Source organism: Rutidosis leptorrhynchoides, chromosome 7, assembly GCF_046630445.1.
Source record: "Rutidosis leptorrhynchoides isolate AG116_Rl617_1_P2 chromosome 7, CSIRO_AGI_Rlap_v1, whole genome shotgun sequence".
NCBI lineage: Eukaryota > Viridiplantae > Streptophyta > Magnoliopsida > Asterales > Asteraceae > Rutidosis > Rutidosis leptorrhynchoides.
In genome coordinates, this window is record NC_092339.1 from 309,869,610 (window position 1) to 309,885,408 (window position 15,799).

Sequence of the window (15,799 nt, forward strand, 5' to 3'; positions counted from 1 at the left end):
TAATTTCCTTAATCCAATCCCACTCGAAAAACAATTTCGAAATCACTCGGACAGCACTCTGACGTAATATTTTATGTATACTAATAATGTCTTGAAATAATACGAAGTAAATATATATATATGTAAATCGATTGAGAGAGTTTAGAGAAAAATATTTTCAAGTTTCTATGAAATAATGAAACCTATTGAATTCTATTTATAATAGATTTTTGAATTATTAAAGTGAATTATTAAAGTATAAAATATTAAAGTGAATTATTAAAGTATGAATTATTAAAGTGAATTATTAAAGTGAATTATTAAAGTATGAATTATTAAAGTGAATTATTAAAGTATGAATTATTAAAGTGAATTATTAAAGTTAAAGTAAAGTAAAAATAAAGTACAGGTAAAGTTTAAGTATAGTAAAAGTATAAAACTATGTATGTATAATACGCGTATAAATATATATAATATTAATTTAAATCGTTATATATATTTAATAAAATAAAATATAAATATCGTTATCTTTATCATACTGGTTAAGTAATGAGTTGTCAAAAGTGGTTCTAGATATTTATAAAAGTTATATACGTTTTAATAATAAAGTTCTTTTTAAACTGAAAGCGTTTTTGTACGTTTGAAACTAAATCAAATAAATATAATAATTTTATTTTCCAAAACCAAATATATTTTTAAGAATTATTTTGTTTAAAGGTTAAAATAATGGAAATCGTTATATCATAAAATGTTTTAGAAAAGTAGAATCATATATATTCATAATAGGTTTCAAGTTTTTAAATTACAGTTTGTTGGTGAAGCATGGGATAAAGTTCAAAGGTTAAATAAACGTATGAAATCATCTTAATGAAAAATGTCGAGTTACTTAACTTGTCGATATCCAACATCTAAGTTATTTACACTTCACGTTCTTACTTATAAATCACTTTACCATTTTCCGAATGTTGTCAAAAAGAATAGATTTCTTAAATCACAGTGGACCTCATAACATAGACCCGTAATCATATCATAATGTATCTGATAAATCAATCATTTGATATTATCTTCTAATTCCATCGATAAACATATTGAAACAAATACGTTCATGTAAAGTATTATACGTTTAATACTTTATTAATATTCTCAAGTTATAATATATATATATATATATACATATATATACATATTTATTTACATATAACGGTTCGTGAATCGTCAGAATTTGGTCAAGGTTATAATGAATGTATGAACACAATTTAAAATTCTTGAGATTTAACTTAACAAACGTTGCTTATCGTGTCGGAATAATATAAAGATAAAGTTTAAATTTGGTTGGAAATTACCGGGTTGTCACAACAAGGACTCAATGATGACTAACCTAGGGTTTGAAATGGTAAATTTGAACTTATGAGCCTTAATTGGTTAGTAAATTACTAGCACACCTTTATATTATGTGAAAGTGTGTTAATTGGGTTAGTGGATGACCCGAAATGGGCTTGTTGACTGTTTAAATGGGTAATTGTTGACCTAGTTGGGCAAGATGAGTGTGAAATGTCCTATGTTTGTGTTAGTCGGTGTTGTTAGACCATAATCACTAGCTTTTAGTGATATATGATGGGTCTTGACCTTAAATGGACGGTTTTGGTATAAATTGGTCAACTAATGCATTTAAGTCATTACATGCACAAGAGTGTATTGTTGGTGTTTAGTCCAACGAATTGTATATTAATTATATACATAATGTACTAGGTACGTTGCGTTGAAGGTTGCGCACTTGATTAACTCACTAAAGGCGTTAAGGTGAGTGGAATAATTATATATGTATGTATATGATTTATTTGCTTGTGGGGTATGGGTTAAAGTTCGATGTTGACGATACCATATCCTAGAGTATATTGTTTGTTCGTTTTGATGAGGATTTAAGTTCGTTGTTGACGATACCACATGTATGGATTTAAAGTTCGATGTTGACGAAGCCATACCACTATTGTAGTGACATTCAATGAGGGTTTAAGTTCGATGTTGACGATACCTCATATGTGGGTTTAAGTTCGATGTTGATGATACCACATTAATTAGGACGGATGGGGAATAAGTTTGATGTTGACGATACCATTCGTTGGGCTAGCCTTGGGATTTGAATACTGATGGATGTTGTGAACATCAATGATGTGTATTGTGTTGTAGCATGTTGTATTGTTTGCGTTATATGCTATTGTTATACTAGCTTGTGTTATCGAGGATTTAGCGTTATACATTATGGAGGTATGCTAATTAAATTGCTAGTATGTATACGAATTTGGTATAAGTGTTTGCAAGTAAGTAGGTTATATATGTGTGTATATAACTATTGCACTCACTAAGCTTTGCTTACCCTCTCGTTGTTTACTTTTTAGGTTCCGGCATGGACAAGGGTAAGGGTGTTCGGTTGGATTAGTGGCCTCCCGCTTTGTTTTGATAGGGGACGCATTTGGGATGTTAGCTTTTGAAGTTTGGCCAAGATGTGGGTAGTTTAACCCCAAACACCATGCTCTAGGTGTCGCTTGGAATTTAAACTCTTATGGTCGAACTTGTATTTTTTTGAACGAAACTCGTAAAACGGCCGATGTGGGCCCGATGTTGTGAAACTTGATTTTATTGTGGAAAACTCTTAGTTTTAATTATGTTAACATGTTGTGAAAAGGGTTTCGTTTAAAAGTATCGGGAAGCGGGTTTTTCGCTCACGTAAGTTGAGCACGGGGAGCAGAATCTGGCAGTTCATTGGGACGCCATCCCAAATGTGTGGACGCTGTCCTGGCCTTCAGAGCTGGACGCCGTCTAGATAGCTGGACGCCGTCCAGATGTACTGATCCAAATTTTTTTTTTTGGCGTGTTTTTGGTATAGCGAGGTTTGGGTCGTTACAAGTGGTATCAGAGCATGGTCTAAGGGATTTAGGTGACTTGAGATAGGTGCCTAGACTTAGACTTTATTGTGTATGCGCTTCATGCGGGACTTGTAGGAGACGGGTCGGGCCGGGGATTGGTTAGTGCCTAGGTTTAGGTGAACTAACTATGCGCTAATTGTTTGTGTTGTGTTTTGCAATCATTAAGCGAGATAGACGTTGTACTAGCGAGTTAATGCGACGTGCTCGCGTAACAATAATTAGCTACCATTGTTATGGGTTCAAATCGTGTCAAACAAGCGATGTACGACGATTGTTGAGCAAGATGGGGGCGGTGTATATATATATATATATATATATATATATATATATATATATATATATATATATATATATATATATATATATATATATATATATATATATATATATATATATACCTTGTGTTATGTCCTTTCGTTTCATTGTTTAATCTATTTCCATTTTATAGTATGAAGACGAGAAACGGACCCCAGAACCATAAATGAGGTACGAGCGAGGACCTCGAATTTACAGCCAAAGTTGAGGCCATCATTAAAAATCAAAGAGCGGAATTTCTTGAAGATGTCCGAAAGGTTTTCCAAGAATCGGTTGATGGGCAAGTAACCGAGTTAATAAACGAATGAATGAATGCCGCGATCGAGGAGGCATTAGAAGCTAGAAATATTTATCCTCGTGGTGAAGGGGGTGATGGTAACAGTGGACATGGAAGGCGAGACTTCCATTACAAAAATTTCAAGGCTGCTCAACCTCCTATGTTTAATGGAGTAAGGGATCCGTTGAAAAGCACATGTTGGATCTCCGACATAGAGGGGGCTTTCCGTACCGCGGAGTGTCCTCCCGAGAAGAAGGCGAGGTACGGTTCTAGTATGTTGCGTGAAGAGGCCAAGTTGTGGTGGGACGATAAAATCCGATTATATAGGGAAGAGCAATGCATGAGCTTGATGTGGGAAGAGTTTAAAAAGGAATTTTTCAAAGAATACCGAACTCCTTCCGACCTTAATAGAATCCGGGACGAGTTGCACAATTTGCGACAAGGTTCAATGGACTTGGTTACTCTCAAGTCTACCTTCTTGGCAAAGACTCGTTTTTGTCCGGATTATGTTGGTGATGATCACAAGTTGATGCTAGATTTTTATCGTACACTAGGCGATGAGTTGAAGGGTAAGATTAGTCGGGGTATGGCTAAGTCTTTTGACGAGTTATTTGAATTGGCTCGGGGTTTCGAGCCGGAGGTTCCAAAAAGAAGCGTCTTCTCTTTCTCGAAGAGAAAATTTGAAGGTTTGAGTCATTCGAACTTTTCCAATAAGAAAAACAAGAAGGGTTCCGAAAGTGTAAATAGTGTGAAGAAGGGAGGTTTCGGGAACTTTATCCCTACTTGCTACAATTGTGGGGTACGAGGTCATTTGGCTCGAGATTATACGAAGCCTTCTTCGACAAATAAACTCACTTGTTTTAATTGCAACAAAGAAAGACACCGAAAGTTGGAATGTCCCGATTTAAACACCGACCATGTTAAACGGTTAGAGAAGGCGGCGGGTACAGCTAGAGGACGAAATTATTTGATGATGAATGATGAGGCCAAACAATCTAACGAAGTCATCTCAGGTACTTTCATGGTTAACTCTAATCCGGCAAGGATACTATTTGATAGCGGTGCAAATTTGTCGTTTGTGTCTCCGTGTTTTGTGTCTAAGCTTGATAAACTGCTAGCTAAGTTAAGTCATCCGGTAGAAGTCGAAATAGCAGATGGTAAGACGGTGCTAGGGGTTGATGTGTGTAATGATTGTGATATTGTGTTTGGTTCCGAAACGTTTAGAATTGATCTTATCCCGATGACCTTGGGTGAATTTGATATTGTCGTTGGTATGGATTGGCTCGATCGTTATAGAGCCGATATTGCATGCCATGAAAAATCTATTCGTGTGAAGACCCCAAGTGGGGGAGAGTTAATTATTCATGGCGAGAGACGGAGAAGACTTGTGCCATTTTGCACTTATGCACGGGCACGTCGTTTTCATGTTAGCGGTGGCATGGCTTTTCTTGCTCATGTAGTTGATACTCGTGAAGAGCCACCATCCATTCGTGAAATTCTGGTGGTTAGTGAATTCGAAGACGTTTTCCCGGATGAATTACCGGGTGTCCCGGCGGAAAGACAAGTTGAATTTCGCATTGAGTTGGTTCCGGGTGCTACTCCCATTGCTAAAACACCTTATCGTTTAGCACCAACGGAAATGCAAGAGTTGTTAAATCAAACCCAAGAGTTGCTTGAAAAGGGTTTCATTCGATCGAGTGCTTCGCCATGGGGCGCTCCGGTTTTATTCGTGAAGAAGAAGGATGGTAGTATGAGGATGTGCATTGATTATCATGAGTTGAACAAGGTGACAATCAAGAATCGTTATCCATTGCCTCGGATTGACGATTTGTTTGATCAACTCCAAGGCGCGACTTACTTTTCTAAAATCGACTTATGGTCCAGCTATCACCAAATGCGGGTCCGTGAGGAAGATATTGAGAAAACGGCCTTTCGAACGCGTTATGGGTATTTTGAGGTTGTATTTATGCCTTTTGGTCTTACGAATGCACCGGCGGCATTCACGGATCTTATGAATCGAGCGTGCCAACCTATGTTGGACAAGTCGGTGATTGTGTTCATTGACGACATACTCATCTATTCGAAGAGTATGAAGGAACATGAACATCATTTGCGTGGTGTGTTGAAGACATTGCGGAAGGAGAAGTTGTATGCAAAATTCTCCAAATGTGAATTTTGGCTAAGGGAATTTCAATTCCTTGGCCATATTGTGAACAAGGATGGTATTCAAGTAGATCCGGGGAAGATTGAGACGGTTAAAAGTTAGGGACGACCGACTACGCCTACGAAAATCTGAAGTTTTCTCGGATTGGCCGGTTATTATCGTCGATTTATCCAAGAATTTTCTAAAATCGCTTCTCCATTGACAAAGTTAACGAGAAAGAACGCGAGATTTAATTGGAAAAACGAGCAAGAAATTGCTTTCCAATTGTTAAAAGAGAAATTGTGTCAAGCTCCAGTGTTAGTGTCGCCGGAAGGGGTAGAAGACATGACGGTTTATTGTGATGCTTCTTTAAATGGGCTCGGGTGTGTTCTAATGCAAAGAGGTAAAGTCATCGCTTATGCCTCTCGACAATTAAAGGAACACGAAACGAGATATCTGACTCATGATCTTGAGTTGGTGGCGGTTGTTCATGCGTTGAAAATTTGGCACCACTATTTGTACGGTGTCAAGTGTACGATATATTTGGATTACAAGAGCTTAAAACATCTTTTTGATCAACGAGATTTGAATTATCGATAACGTAGGTGGATGGATGTGGTAAAAGACTACGATTGTGAAAAACTTTATCATCCGGGTAAGGCGAATGTGGTCGCGGATGCGTTGAGTCGGAAGAGTCAACATCCGACGATACGAGTAGGATCGTTACGCATGATTATTACTAACGATTTTCTTGTAAAGCTTGGTGAGATTCAAATTGAAGCTTTTGTTAACAACAAACATGAGGAACGAATCGTGGGCCAAACGGAGTTTATTACCTTAGGTCCGCATGGTTTGTTGTCTTTTCTAGATAGAGTGTGGGTGCCTAAAATGGGTGATTACCGACGAGTGCTCCTTGACGAAGCACATAAGTCAAAGTATTCCATTCACCCGGGCGCGACGAAAATGTATCTTGATTTGAAGAAAGAGTATTGGTGGCCGGGTATGAAACGTGATGTTGTAAAGTATGTTGAACAATGTGTCAGTTTGCAAGTTAAGGCCGAGCACCAAAAGCTGTATGGTAAGTTACAACCGTTAGAAATTCCGAAATGGAAATGGGAGCACATTACCATGGATTTCATCACAAAGTTACCAAAGACGGCGAGGACTCAATTTGATACGATTTGGGTGATAGTTGATCGATTGACGAAAAGTGCTTTGTTTCTTCCATTCGGGAAGCGATATCGTCGGAGACCTTGGCTAAGTTGTTTATCAAGGAGGTGATATCGAGACATGGGGTTCCTATATCTATTATTTCAGATCGAGATACTCGTTTCACATCTCGGTTTTGGGAAATGTTTCATGAAGATATGGGTACACAATTGAAATTGAGCACGGCGTACCATCCTCAAACGGACGGTCAAACCGAACGTACGAATCAAACCTTGGAGGATATGTTACGGGCGTGCATTATTGATTTCGAGGGTAGTTGGAATGAGCACTTGCCTTTGGTGGAATTCTCGTACAATAATAGTTATCATACTAGTATCGAGATGCCACCTTATGAGATGCTTTATGGGTGTAGGTGTCGAACTCCGATTTGTTGGGGTGCAGTGGGTCAAAGAGAAATCGGGAGTACCGATTTGGTTCTAGAGACGAATAGCAAGATTGAGAAGATTCGGACTCATTTGAAAGCGGCTCAAGATAGACAAAAGTCGTATGCCGACAAACGTAGGCGATTGATTGAGTTCCAAGAAGGTGACATGGTGATGCTTAAGGTTTCGCCATGGAAGGGTATTATTTGATTTCGAAAACGGGGAAAGTTAGCTCCTCGGTTTATTGGGCCGTTTAAGATTTTGGCTCGAGTTGGTGAAGTTGCGTATCATTTGGAATTACCAGAAGAGCTTGCGGGGATCCATAATACATTTCATGTTTCCCATCTCCGTAAGTGTTTTGCGGATGATTCTTCATGGGTGCCTTTAGACGAGATTGAGCTAAACAATAAGTTAAAGTATATTGAGGAGCCGATTGCTATACTCGATGAGAAGGTCAAAAGGTTGAGAAACAAAGAGGTGAGAACTTTTAAAGTTCAATGGCGTCGTAGTAAGGGTTCCGAGTTTACGTGGGAGCCCGAAGAGTTTGTTTTGGTATATCTTCCTGCTTGTCATGCAGCTTGGATCGCGAGGACAATCCAGTTCAAGTGGAGGAGAGTTGTAACATCCTGTTTTCCCAGATGGTTGAGACGCCGTCCAATGTGTGGGATGCCTTCCTGTGTTGAAGGACTGGACACCGTTCAGTATTCTGGACGTCGTCCATATGTACTGGCGGGCCAGCTGTCTTACTTTGGATATATTAAAGGGGCTTTTTGGTAATTTCACTTATGGAACGTGTTTAAGGCCCCTAGATCAGTTCATTGAGTGTCATCACTCCGTTTTCAACCACCACTTCCTATCTACATAAATTCTAGAGAGAGAGAAGGGTTTTAGTGTGAGAAAGCTCAATCCAAAGAGGAAGAAGCTAGTTTCGGGTCAAAGTGCGTGTTTTAAAGTTGTTCATCTACTCCCTAGCTACGTTTTGATTGTAGTGGTAAGCCTTAACTTTGATTTCCTTACTTTAATTATTTAAGGGTTAGGGTTTGGGTTAGTGGTGAACTTAAAAACCTGTTTGTTTGTGAGTTGGGGGTTTTAGGTGAGTTTGGGTCACAAGCACTCAATGATGACTAACCTAGGGTTTGAAATGGTAAATTTGAATTTATGAGCCTTAATTGGTTAGTAAATTACTAGCACACCTTTATATTATGTGAAAGTGTGTTAATTGGGTTAGTGGATGACCCGAAATGGGTGTGTTGACTTTAAAATGATTAAATGGGTAATTGTTGACCTAGTTGGGCAAGATGAGTGTGAAATGTCCTAAGTTTGTGTTAGTCAGTGTTGTTAGACCTTAAGCACTAGCTTTTAGTGATATATGATGGTTCTTGACCTTAAATGGACGGTTTTGGTATAAATTGGTCAACTAATGCATTTAAGTCATTAAATGCACAAGAGTGTATTGTTGGTGTTTAGTCCAACGAATTGTATATTAATTATATACATAATGTACTAGGTACGTTGAGTTGAAGGTTGCGTGCTTGATTAACTCACCAAAGGCGTTAAGGTGAGTGAAATAATTATATATGTATGTATATGATTTATTTGCTTGTGGGGTATGGGTTAAAGTTCGATGTTGACGATACCATATCCTAGAGTATATTGTTTGTTCGTTTTGATGAGGGTTTAAGTACGTTTTTGAAGATACCTCATGTATGGATTTAAAGTTCGATGTTGACGAAGCCATACCACTATTGTAGTGACATTCGATGAGGGTTTAAGTTCGATGTTTACGATACCTCATATGTGGGTTTAAGTTCGATGTTGATGATACCACATTAATTAGGACGGATGGGGAATAAGTTCGATGTTGACGATACCATTCGTTGGAATAGCCTTGGGATTTGAATACTGATGGATGTTGTGAACATCAATAATGTGTATTGTGTTGTAGCATGTTGTATTGTGTGCGTTATATGCTATTGTTATACTAGCTTGTGTTATTGAGAATTTAGCGTTATACATTATGGAGGTATGCTAATTAAATTGCTAGTATGTATGCGGATTTGGTATAAGTGTTTGCAAGTAAGTAGGTTATATATGTATGTGTATAACTATTGCACTCACTAAGCTTTGCTTACCCTCTCGTTGTTTACTTTTTAGGTTCCGGCGTGGATAAGGGTAAGGGTGTTCGGTTGGATTAGTGGCCTCCCGCTTTGTTTTGATAGGGGACGCATTTGGGATGTTAGCTTTTGAAGTTTGGCCAAGATGTGGGTAGTTTAACCCCAAACACCATGCTCTAGGTGTCGTTTGGAATTTAAACTCTTATGGTCGAACTTGTATTTTTTTTGAACGAAACTCGTAAAACGGCCGATGTGGGCCCGATGTTGTAAAACTTGATTTTATTGTAGAAAACTCTTAGTTTTAATTATGTTAACATGTTGTGAAAAGGGTTTCGTTTAAAAGTATCGGGAAGCGGGTTTTTCGCTCACGTAAGTTGAGCACGGGGAGCAGAATCTGGCAGTTCATTGGGACGCCGTCCCAAATGTTTGGACGCCGTCCTGGCCTTCAGAGCTGGACGCCGTCCAGATGTACTGATCCAATTTTTTTTTTGGGCGTGTTTTTGGTATAACGAGGTCTGGGTCGTTACAAACGAGCCCCTTTACGTTTTCGAAAAGCATGAGAATCTAATGCCGCTTGAACCTGATCTATAGGGAACGTAACCGAAGAAGGTGTAACAATTCTAGAACCCGACTTAACAATATTAGAATTATCAAAACCTACCTTATTACCCGTAACAACCGGAGAGGTGTAAGATCCTGAATTTTCTGCATCAGAAAAGGTTCCTAAAAGTGTCAGTAAATGGGTGCATCAGAAAGTGTCACTGAAAGTGAACCTAACATTTATGCATTTTCAGATTTTTCATCAGAATCAGACTTAGACAATTTCAGTCCCTGAAAAACGGCTGTTCTAGTTTTACACTATGAGGCGCGCCGCGCCTCTAAGGGGCCGCGCCGCGGCTCCTACCTGGTGGAAGTTCTTTGTTTTTATTTTTAAATGAAGGGTATTTGTGTCATTTCACTTGGGGACGGATTTGTAGCCATAATATCATATTGGGATCCAATTTTGGATCATTTTCACATCCACACACTCTTTCATCTCATCTTAGAGAGAGAAAGAGATTCGAGAGAGAGATTTGGAGAAGACGAAGCTTGAATCGATCAAAGGTCCAAGTGTTAAAGTTGTTCATCTCGTTCTTGGCTACGTTTTGGTTATAGTGGTAAGTTCTAACTCCGAATTTAATTATTTAAGATTCTTGTTCATGTTTGGGGTTTGAGCTAGTTAGGGTTATAAACCCCATTTCTCATGAAATTGGGGGTTTTATATGTATGTAATGTGTAAGTAAACTTGATTATTGTGAGTTTAGGGTTTGATGACGAATTTGGAAGTATTTGTCATGATTTGGGTGTTAAATCACTAGGTTGTAAGTTTGTTAGTGAATTTGGTATTCTTAAGAACAAGTTTGCTAGTCAAAATGGGTGTTGACTTGATTTGGTGTCAAAATGAGTTTTGAGTCAAGAATTGGTGAATCAAGTATGTAAATACTTGGTTTAGGTGTTAATTGGTGTTTTGGAAATATAGTCACTAGTCATTAGAGATTTTGAGCATTTTTGGGACTTATGTCAAAATGGGTTGACTTTGAATTGGGTCAAAATTGATGATGACACTAATTTGGATTAAATGGATGTTAAACGCTTTTGTTAAGTGTTAAATGATGTTTTTGGATGTAATTACTCGCGAGAAGTAATTTTGGGTTAAAATGATATTTTAACATAAGTCAAACGTGGTCAAAAGCAATATGGGTCAATATTGCACGTGTTGGGGTTTTGGTTTAAAATTACGTTTGAAATGATTACTACCTAAGTAGTAAACTAGTGTCGGGACCTAGGTTGGTCTAATGAGTGTTAAGTATAATTTGAATTAAATTGTACTTTGTAGATTGGGTTTGAATTACCACCCGAAGTGGTAATTGGTTTGTGTCCATTATGTGTTAAATGGGCTGGTTTTAGCGAGCAAGGTGTGATCCCTCGGCTAAGGGACAATTGTGTCGGATTCTCTTTTAGAGAATGTATATTTATGTGTAGATTGTGCCTATGTGCGATATAGGTAACTATTTGATCGGTTGTGAGGACGGAGATCATAATACACTACTTGTGCGGATATTCCAAGGTGAGTGAATGATAATGCTAAAAACGAACATATATTTCATAGCATTATCCCTCAAGGAAGACAAGCTTTTAGTTGCAATTGTTCTATTTACAAGTGATATTCGTTTAAATAATAAAAGGTGAAGACAAAAGACAGATTCGACAAATTGAAGACGCAAACGACCAAAAAGCACAAAAGTACAAAATACAATCAAAGTGGTTCCAATTATTGATAAGAAACGTCTCAAAATTACAAGAGTACAAGACGCAAAATGCAAAGTACAAGATATTAAATTATACGCAAGGACGTTCGAAAATCCGGAACCGGGAACAAAGTCAACTCTCAACGCGCGACGCAACAGAGCTAAAATTACAAGTCAACGGAGTACAAGAATATAATATAATATATATATATATAATTATATTTAATTATATATATTATATTATATAATAAATAAATAAGCAGCCCACATTTTTAAAGACTTTTGAGCTCTCCCAGCTGGCCATACGATCGCATGGCCTGGAAGAACAAAAACCATGCGATCGCATGGCCCTGAAATCCAGGCCTGGTCCTATAAATTCACGTGTTTTGGCTCAGTTTATATATCATATATCTATCTCTCTATCTATACGTAAATATATTTATATTTATATTATAATTTTAATTTTAATTTTAATTTTAATTCTAATAATAAGGGTATGTTAGCGAATGTTGTAAGGGTGTAAGTCGAAATTCTGTCCGTGTAACGCTACACTATTTTTAATCACTGTAAGTTATGGTTAATGTTATTTTTAAATTAATGTCTCGTAGCTAAGTTATTATTATGCTTATTTAAAACGAAGTAATCATGATGTTGGGCCAAAATATTTAAGATTGGGTAATTGGGTTTTGGACCATAATTGGGGTTTGGATAAAAGAACGACACTTGTGGAAATTAGACTATGGGCTATTAATGGGCTTTATATTAAGTAAATGATACCTCATTAATTTAATATATAGACTTATAATTTGACGTATTTATATATAACTACATACGCTTGACTGGGCACGGTGGGCGGGATATCTATAAATACCAATAATTGTTCATTTTACCGGACACGGAACTGGATTAATAGTTAATAGACTTGTTGAAGCAGGGGTGAATTACATTCAAGGGTAATTGGTGTAATTGTTAACAAAGTATTAAAACCTTGGATTACACGCAGTCGATATCCTGGTGTAATTATTAAACAAAGTATTAAGACCTTGTTACAGTTTAAGTCCCCAATTAGTTGGAATATTTGACTTCGGATATAAGGATAATTTGACGAGGACACTCGCACTTTATATTTATGACTGATGGACTGTTATGGACAAAAACCAGACGGGCATATTAAATAATCCAGGACAAAGGACAATTAACCCATGGGAATAAACTAAAATCAACACGTCAAACATCATGATTATGGAAGTTTAAATAAGCATAATTCTTTTATTTTCATATTTAATTGCACTTCTAATTATCGCACTTTTATTTATTGTCATTGTATTTAATTGCACTTTTAATTATCGTACTTTTTAATTATCGCACTTTTATTTATCGCAATTTCATTATCGTTATTTATTTTACGCTTTAAATTAAGTCTTTTATTTATTTAATATTTTACATTAGGTTTTAATTGCGATTAAAGTTTTAAAAATCGACAAACCGGTTATTAAACGGTAAAACCCCCCTTTTTATAAAAATAATATTACTTATATATATATATATATATATATATATTTTTTATAAATTAAAACTAATATAGCGTTAAGCTTGTTTAAGTGTATCCCTATGGAACGAACCGGACTTACTAAAAACTACACTACTGTATGATTAGGTACACTGCCTATAAGTATTGTAGCAAGGTTTAGGTATATCCATTCTATAAATAAATAAATATCTTGTGTAAAATTGTATCATATTTAATAGTATTTCGTTATAAAAATAATACTATTTCCTAGTACACCTCGCACACATCAAGTATTTTTGGCGCCGCTGCTGGGACAATTCTGCTTAAACGCCGGAAGCGCAACGCTATATATAAAAAAAAAGATTTTTATTAATTTTTAGTTTACTTTTATAATAATACGTTTTTGTAAAAATACGTTTTAAATATACAAAAATATAAAAGAAAAACAAAAATATAAATATTTTTAAGAGTTTGTTAAATATATAAGTTTTATAAAGTTTATTTATTTTTATTTTTAAGTTTGTAAAAATATAAATTTTATTTAAATATTTTGTATTTATTTAAAACAGAAATTAAAAAAAATATATATATATAATAAAAACACTCGAGGCCCGTACTGTAGCAGCCCAAAGTCTGGCCCGAAATCTTTATCCATGCGATCGCATGGATTTTTAAGTTGAGGACCATGCGATCGCATGGCCCTGTCAGACACGCCAGAGTTGACTAAAACTGCAATAATTACGGAGTATTATTATTAATTATAAAACCCTAATTAGGGTTTTGTTATTTAATTAATTAAGTTAGTTTTAGTATTTTAATTTGTATTATTTAGTTTATTTAGTATAATTAAATTATAAAATTAATACTTTTATAAAATAAATAATATAAAAATAATATTTTTATAAAAATTGTACCTTTACAACTTTATGTATTTTTTTATATTTTGTTTCTTTTTATTTGTTTTAGCGTAATATTTGTATTTTTCGCTCGTTTTTAGTTTTAAGTCATAGTTTTTGCCATAGTTATTTTTATTTCTAGATTTTTAGGCTTCGCCGTAAAATCCCTTAAGTGCTTTTTCTTTAGACTAAGATTTAGGTGCTTTAGAATTTTGCGACGCCGTTTTTAAGTGTTAGTACCTTTTTAAGTTATTGCCATTTGGGATATAGTATTTCTTTTAAGCTTTAATATTTTTAGACGCAACTTTTAATTCTTAGTTTTTAGTTCCTTTTTAAGTTTCGACGCGCTACTTTCTTATTTTTATTTTTCGACCTTTTATTTTTTTCGACGTTTTTCGACGCGCTCTTTTTCTTTCTTATTTCTCGACGCTCTAGTTTATAGGACATAGAATTTTTTTTTCTATTTCTTATCTAAAATTTCTTTAAATTTAAACGAAAAATTATTTTAAGTGGTTAAATTGATAGACATCAAAATTTTATGGTTCGTAGTAATAGTTGGATTTATACGTGGACCGGGATATTGGAGCCAAATAGTACTCAATTATATTGAGACCAAACGAATCCTGCCCCTCTGCTGCATCTTTTGGCTATTCAAAACGTGAGCAAAATCAGAAAAGTCTATTAATTTGATAACTTATATAATTTTTCTTATTTTTAAAAACTAATAGGATATTCAGTGAATGCACCGAGCAAAACGTTCATCACCTTTTGTACGTTCACCACCTGTAACTCGATCAAGACATCTAGCAAATATTATCGCCGTTGATTTTTCTTTAGAATCGTCATCCAGTCGACCAAGTACTCCAATTCAAATTTTCAATAATCCATTTTTTAAACCCGACCTCACAATTGAGAATCCGGAGAATATTCAGGGACGATTCCGAGATCCTGAACCACTAATCTTTCCTCCGGAACCACCAATCATTCAAACAGAGATTGTTGAGGAACCAACCATTAAATCAGAATCCTCTAGTGATTCAGATTCAACAAATTCAATTATGGAAAATTTGAAACCTCTAAGTATGGAAGACCGAATGAGAGTTAAACGCACTGGCCAAGGTCACGCAATTACTCAACCAGACATTAATGCGCCAGATTATGAAATCAAAGGACAAATTCTACACATGGTAACTAATCAATGCCAATTTAGTGGTGCACCGAAGGAAGATCCAAATGAACATCTTCGTACCTTTAATAGGATCTGCACACTATTTAAAATAAGAGAAGTGGAGGATGAACATATATATCTCATGTTATTTCCCTGGACTTTAAAGGGAGAAGCCAAAGATTGGTTGGAATCATTACCTGAAGGGGCGATTGATACATGGGATGTTTTAGTTGAAAAATTTCTTAAACAATTCTTTCCGACATCTAAAGCCGTGAGACTTCAAGGAGAAATTGTTACTTTTACACAAAAGCCAAATGAAACTCTATATGAGGCGTGGACCAGATTTGGAAAATTATTAAGAGGATGTCCGCAACATGGTTTAGACACCTGTCAAATAGTACAAATATTCTACCAAGGATGCGACATCACTACAAGGAAAGACATCGATATAGCAGCTGGTGGTTCCATTATGAAGAAAACAGCAACTGATGCTTACAAAATTATTGATAACACTGCTTCCCACTTACATGAGTGGCACCAAGAAAAAGATATCGTTAGATCATCTAAAGCAGCTAGAGCCGATTCTAGCCATG